This window comes from Chiloscyllium punctatum, chromosome 36 (assembly GCF_047496795.1).
Source record: "Chiloscyllium punctatum isolate Juve2018m chromosome 36, sChiPun1.3, whole genome shotgun sequence".
Lineage (NCBI taxonomy): Eukaryota > Metazoa > Chordata > Chondrichthyes > Orectolobiformes > Hemiscylliidae > Chiloscyllium > Chiloscyllium punctatum.
The window spans coordinates 55254066-55261128 of NC_092774.1; the positions used below are offsets into that span (position 1 = coordinate 55254066).

General features: G+C 46.6%; 1 non-coding gene across 1 annotated transcript; it reads left to right on the plus strand.

Annotated features, from left to right (window-relative positions):
• The first annotated feature begins 2438 nt into the window (after positions 1-2438).
• trnan-guu (transfer RNA asparagine (anticodon GUU)) lies at positions 2439-2512 on the plus strand. The gene has a single exon. It is a non-coding gene; the product is annotated as a tRNA-Asn (tRNA).
• The last annotated feature ends 4551 nt before the right edge of the window (positions 2513-7063 follow it).

Consider the following 7063-nt stretch of genomic DNA (forward strand, 5'->3'; position numbering starts at 1 on the left):
CAGTGACGGTGATTATCTTTGGTTGTTCACATTGTGAATGAACCCATTGCTGCGCATGTCCGTGTTAACGTCAGAACTCTGCTGCATGGTGGCGTTTGATCCGCACAGGGCCGGGGCGCAATGGATGATGCATCTGACTCCACCTACCTGTTTGAAATACAGCTCACAGCTTCTTCACACACCTCAATTAATCTTTCTCATTGTCCTGAAGCCGGCATACGGTTTGAATTCCCGATCTGCGGGAATGAGACTCTTTTCACCGTCTCGCGTCAGTAAGTGTCCCTGAGAACATCAGAGTCAAGTCACAGCGCAGTCATATGAGGGGAAGCTGAAATAGCCCCACATGCTGCTCACGGGCACATTTTATTCTCCCCAACTCAACGCCTCAACCACTGCGGCTCCTGGCAGTGGAAAAGAAACAATCACCAAAACCCAGTCTAAGCTCGGTGAATCTTCAGAAAATCAGCAAACGTTCATCCCTTCGGATTTTCTATCCTGGGCTGACAGGGATGGGTTTTGTCACTCTTTTGTAGGACATTGCAAGTGGATGTTTTGCAAAAAAGCACCACAATGCAATCTGATTAATCAGGACCTGGATGTTTTCGGTCTTTGAATGTAAGTGTTGTGCACCAGAACTTTGCTGTTCACAGTTTGTAATACTTATCTTCCCAGTCCCCTGTATCACTTGTCGAAAATGTTTAATTTGTGTCTTGTAATCCTTTCACTGTCTGCTAATGAGGATAGCGTTTCCGTGTTTTACCTAAATTATCTTGACCTTGCATACCTCAAGCCTCAAGCGAATTTCACGAGAAACCTTCTCCAGTTCAAAAGCCAACTGTTCATGATGGCTCTGTTCCTTGTCACGTGTCCAATTTCAGATCGATGTTGTTAATGTCCCTTCTACTCCTTCAGATCCAGGTTTCGCTCACAGGGCTAGAACAGAACTGTCACCAAATACATTTACCAATCTACGTTCATCCTATCGATTGTATTAGCATCATCAACACTTCTCATCAAAATAACTCGAGAAACTTTCATCACAATTTTCTGTGAACAGTCATACATTAGCTTTGCTGAATGAACCCCAAATTTCTTGAAGTGGCTCCTTATTTTCGGCCCTGATTATTAATCTCTCTACGCATGGGAATACATCCTTCCCAGCCGCTCTATCTCTCATCAATGTGTGTAGTTCAATTCGATCTCCCATCAGCCTCCTCTGTCCTGATCAAATCCAGGGGAACAGGAAACGTTGGGACTATGGCGCGGACAGGACAAGCCCAATACTCACCTTTCCTGTTAGAACTATTCCATGAGAAAGTTTAGAGCACAACTTTGGGCGTGTAGTTGTGGCCGAACACTTAAGGTGTTGGCGTAGAGATCCTTTGGGGCTCCCCCGCCCAGGGTGGTAACCTGCTGGCTATGCTTTCTTCGCTGGCGATTTTAAATGACTTCCTGTTGGTTGCATTATCGCTCAAACTTCACAAAACCCGTCTCAATAAAGACCCGTTTTCTCATGTCTGGGAATTGATTGCCATGCAGGAAACTCGGGTTCTGAACAAACAACGTACCAGACTCACAACGTCAGCTCTGTTTCCCTTTCCACAGATGCTGCTCGACCCGTTGGCTTTCTGCAGTATTCTCTATGTTTATTAGGCACAAGTGCTGCTTTTCATTCAAGAACTTCAATCCCTGTCCTCTGGTAACTGACTCTGGTCAGTGGCAATTAGTTCTTCTGGTCATTAATCTGCCCATTCCCACCGCTTCTTCTCCCATCATGACCAACAGCCCCAGGAAATCTCCAGTTATCCTTCTTTACTCCAAAGCGAACATTCTCAACCTTGGGAATGTCTCCCCAGAATGGAAATTCCTCATCCCTGGACATGAGGCAAGGCGTACAATTGGAAGAGATTTTGGCAAAATATTGTCACTTAGGAAATGGAAAAATGTGCAAATGTTCATGAAGCAAAACAGAAATCCCAGTCTCCAGCTTTGTGAACCTTTAGAAACACTTTGGGAAGCGGATTTAGAGGAGAATGAAAGATGACCGGTCCGATTTAGCAGAGACAGTCCAGACACCGTCCCCTTGTTGAAGAGGCCGGGAGGTTGACTCTGATGTTCTCGGCACATGAACTGATCTGAGACATTGAAAGAATTGTCGTTCCTGCACATCAGGAATTCAAACCCCTTCTCCCCTGCGAGCCAAGGAGAGAACTCGGGAACAGGCAAAACACTGAAAGGCTGGAAGGGCGACGGCCCCGGAGTAAGAAAGCTAGTTCCTCGTGACATGGATGTGTCTGCAGACTGTCCCCGGTATCTCCACAACACATCTCCCAGGCTTGATTATGGAAAAGTAAAACTGATAGACGACAATTGTAATTCTCGGCGGGGAGGCTGAATTATAAAATTACTAAGCGATGGTGCAGCCCACGAAAGCGCCTGTCTCTGTGGCGCAATTGGTCAGCGCGTTCGGCTGTTAACCGAAAGGTTGGTGGTTCGAGCCCACCCAGGGGCGGTGTGTTGGCTGCTCTTCTTTGGCTTCGACGCTGTGCGCTTTTAATGGGGTCAGGAAAATGTTCCCCAAGCGGAATTCTTCTCCATAAAGGGCTTTCAGAATTGAATTAATGTCTCACGTAAGGGACTGCGTATGCTGAGAAGACGAGACCAAAAGAGAAACTCGGCAGGTTTGACAGTACCTGTCGGTGAAAACAGAATTTTGAAATGTTGCCTCTGATTCTCTTTCCACAGATGTTGCCTGACCTGCTGAGTTCCTCCTGCAATTTCTAACTGAAAGTTCATTTCATCTTTTGGGGTGAAACACCGAAATATCTGCAAACACCATGTGCCGATATTTAACCCTTTCGAATCACTGTGAAGTGATTGGAGTCAAACAAACTCTGCGATGATACACTCTTTCTCAGCTCCATAGGCAGACAGACCTGGGAAGTCAAGCTGTCAGTGTGGTTCTGTATTCCTGGGCCGAGTGGTTAATGCGATGTACATGAAATCCATTGCGGTTTCCCCACGCAGGTGTGAACCCTGCCGAGTACAAAATGAGAAATGTCGTCGAAAAGAAAGGGAGCTTGCTCCCCGGCTTCTTTTTTAAGATTCAAATCAGTGGAGGGGGAGAATATTTCACTCAAATTGGGACAGGTGGGAATCTGCAACCCACTGCCTGTTCGGGTGGAACAAGCAGATACCCGCAGAGCTTCTTTTGAGGCTATGAGCAAAGTATTTGGAAATGAGACGAGAACAGTGAGGTGCTTGAAATCGGGATCGAAATGAAGCAGGCACCTGTGCCAGTGAAAGATACTGCTTCACAATGTTGGGCCTGTGGAAGGGAATCAGTGACGGTGATTATCTTTGGTTGTTCACATTGTGAATGAACCCATTGCTGCGCATGTCCGTGTTAACGTCAGAACTCTGCAGCATGGTGGAGTGAGATACGCACAGAGCCGGGGCGCATCTGACTCCACCTACCTGTTTGAAATGCAGCTCACAGCTTCTTCACACACCCCAATTAATCTTCTCATTGTCCTGAAGCCGGCACACGGTTTGAATTCCCGATCTGCGGGAATGAGAATCCTTTCACTGTCTCGCGTCAGTAAATGTCCCTGAGAATATCGGAGTCAACTCACATCGCAGTCAGATGAGGGGAAGCTGAAATAGCCCCACATGCTGCTCACGGGCACATTTTATTCTCCCCAACTCAACGCCTCAACCACTGCGGCTCCTGGCAGTGGAAAAGAAACAATCACCAAAACCCAGTCTAAGCTCGGTGAATCTTCAGAAAATCAGCAAACGTTCATCCCTTCGGATTTTCTATCCTGGGCTGACAGGGATGGGTTTTGTCACTCTTTTGTAGGACATTGCAAGTGGATGTTTTGCAAAAAAGCACCACAATGCAATCTGATTAATCAGGACCTGGATGTTTTCGGTCTTTGAATGTAAGTGTTGTGCTCCAGAACTTTGCTGTTCACAGTTTGTAATACTTATCTTCCCAGTCCCCTGTATCACTTGTCGAAAATGTTTAATTTGTGTCTTGCAATCCTTTCACTGTCTGCTAATGAGGATAGTGTTTCCGTGTTTTACCTAAATTATCTTGACCTTGCATACCGCAAGCCTCAAGCTAATTTCACGAGAAACCCTCTCCAGTTCAAAAGCCAACTGTTAATGATGGCTCTGTTTCTTGTCACGTGTCCAATTTCAGATCGATGTTGTTAATGTCCCTTATACTCCTTCAGATCCAGGTTTCGCTCACAGGGCTAGAACAGAACTGTCACCAAATACATTTACCAATCTACGTTCATCCTATCGATTGTATTCGCATCATCAACGCTTCTCATCAAAATAACTCGAGAGACTTTCATCACAATTTTCTGTGAACAGTTCTACATGAGCTTTGCTGAATGAACCCCATACTTCTTGAAGTGGCTCCTTATTTTCGGCCCTGATTATTAATCTCTCTCCGCATGGGAATGGATCCTTCCCAGCCGCTCTATCTCTCATCAATGTGTGTAGTTCAATTCGATCTCCCATCAGCCTCCTCTGTCCTGATCAAATCCCGGGGAACAGGAACCGTTGGGGCTATGGCGCGGACAGGACAAGCCCAATACTCACCTTTCCTGTTAGAACTATTCCATGAGAAAGTTTAGAGCACAACTTTGGGCGTGTAGTTGTGGCCGAACACTTAAGGTGTTGGCGTAGAGATCCTTTGGGGCTCCCCGCCCAGGGTGTTAACCTGCTGACTATGCTTTCTTCGCTGGAGATTTTAAATGGCTTCCTGTTGGTTGCATTATCGCTCAAACTTCACAAAACTCGTCTCAATAAAGAGCCGTTTTCTCATGTCTGGGAATTGATTGCCATGCAGGAAACTCGGGTTCTGAACAAACAACTTATCACACTCACAACGTCAGCTCTGTTTCCCTTTCCACAGATGCTGCTCGACCTGTTGGCTTTCTGCAGTATTCTCTGTGTTTATTAGGCACAAGTGCTGCTTTTCATTCAAGAACTTCAATCCCTGTCCTCAGGTAACTGACTCTGGTCAGTGGCAATTGGTTCTTCTGATCATTAATCTGCCCATTCCCACCGCTTCTTCTCCCATCATGACCAACAGCCCCAGGAAATCTCCAGTTATCCTTCTTTGCTCCAAAGCGAACATTCTCAACCTTGGGAATGTCTCCCCAGAATGGAAATTCCTCATCCCTGGACATGAGGCAAGGGAAGAGAATTTGGCAAAATATTGTCAGTTAGGAAATGGAAAAAATGTGCAAATGTTCATGAAGCAAAACAGAAATCCCAGTCTCCAGCTTTGTGAACCTTTAGAAACACTTTGGGAAGCGGATTTAGAGGAGAACGAAAGATGACCGGTCCGATTGAGCAGAGACAGTCCAGACACCGTCCCCTTATTGAAGAGGCCGGGAAGTTGACTCTGATGTTCTCGGCACATGAACTGATCTGAGACATTGAAAGAATTGTCGTTCCTGCACATCAGGAATTCAAACCCCTTCTCACTTCCGAGCCATTGAGAGAACTCGGGAACAGGCAAAACACTGAAAGGCTGGAAGGGCGATGGCCCCGCAGTAAGAAAGCTGGTTACTCGTGAATGGATGTGTCTGCAGAGAGTGGGATCAGACTTTTCAGTGTCTCCACAGTAAATGTCCCAGAGTGTATTTGTGAAAATTAAGACTGATAGACCACAATTGTAATTCTAGGCGGGGCAGGCTGAATTTTGAATTCACTAATAGCCTCCCCTAAGCGATGATGTTTGTCGTTGCCTGTATCTGTGGCTCAATTGGCCAGCGCATTCAGGTGTGAACCGAAAAGTTGGTTGTTCGAGCCCACGCAGTGGCGGTGTGTTGGTTGCTCCTCCTTGGCTTGGGTTGTGTGCTTTTAATGGGGTTTATCAAACAATTTCCAGAACAGCTGCTTCTCATTCTGTCTCCCTGCTTCCGTTTGTCCCGTCTACAGGAACCGGGCCCTCTCGACTGGCAGAAAATTAAACCGTTTTCTTTCGAAACTTTTCTCTGACACCGGAGTGACCAGTGACAAGCATTGCCCTCCTCAACATAGGGTACAGAGAACAGGAGAAGACCCCGCAGACCTCCACGAGTGTGTCATCTCAAATGTGCACATTGGGTCAGTATATCAATGTGAAATATTTATGTCGAAGTGTTTTGGGAAGCAGATGAGTAGGCGAGGTGCAGAACAGAGCGCCCTTATACGGAAAGCTGCTAACGAGGACATTGAGTGAATAGGAGAGATGGTTTCCCTTCTGGGTGATGCTCCCATCACGCACCCGCAGACATTCCCACATTCTGTTTTTTCGATTTGCGATTTCGCTCAAAAGCATATAATTTCAACACTCACAAAATTCAAACTTTAACAAATTGCTCATAGATGTACTTTGCGGACACCTGGAAAAAGTTCTTCCAAACGTACCTGGGGAATTTCGGTCTGAGGGCTCTTGAACTTTAAGTCGAAGGACGGGAAGTTTGACTCGAGGCTGCATAATGTGGAGATGTGTTCCCCATGTTAACTGATAGTGGTTGACCATCCCAGTGCTTCCTGATGCAGGGTTGCCCTGACACACAGGGAGGTTTCTTTGATAAACTGTCCCGGGGGCTTCCAGCCGTACCGTGACGTCATAGGGCGAGCCCCCGGTGATGGCCTGCAGCTGCTGTGACGCAATAATGATGCTGGCCCCGGAACATGAATACAAATTAGTTCATGAGTCACGTGGTACTGAATTATTGGATGGAATGTTCTTTCAACTTCACGGATTTATATGTGAGAGGAGGTAAGTGGGCAGGGTTACACCTCGGGTCCACTCTTCCTTCACTCTCAACACCCCACACCCACCTCCCATTGTCCCAAGGCACTTTATCCTTTAACCGCCGAATGTGTAACACCTGCCCATTTACCTGCTCCCTCCTGAATATCACAGGGCTCGAACATACCTTCCAGGTGAAGGAGCACTTTACTTGCAAATTTGCCACAACCTCGTCTCCTGCATTCGCTGCTCACAGTGTGGTTTCCCCAAAGTAGCATGAAGCATAAACTGGGT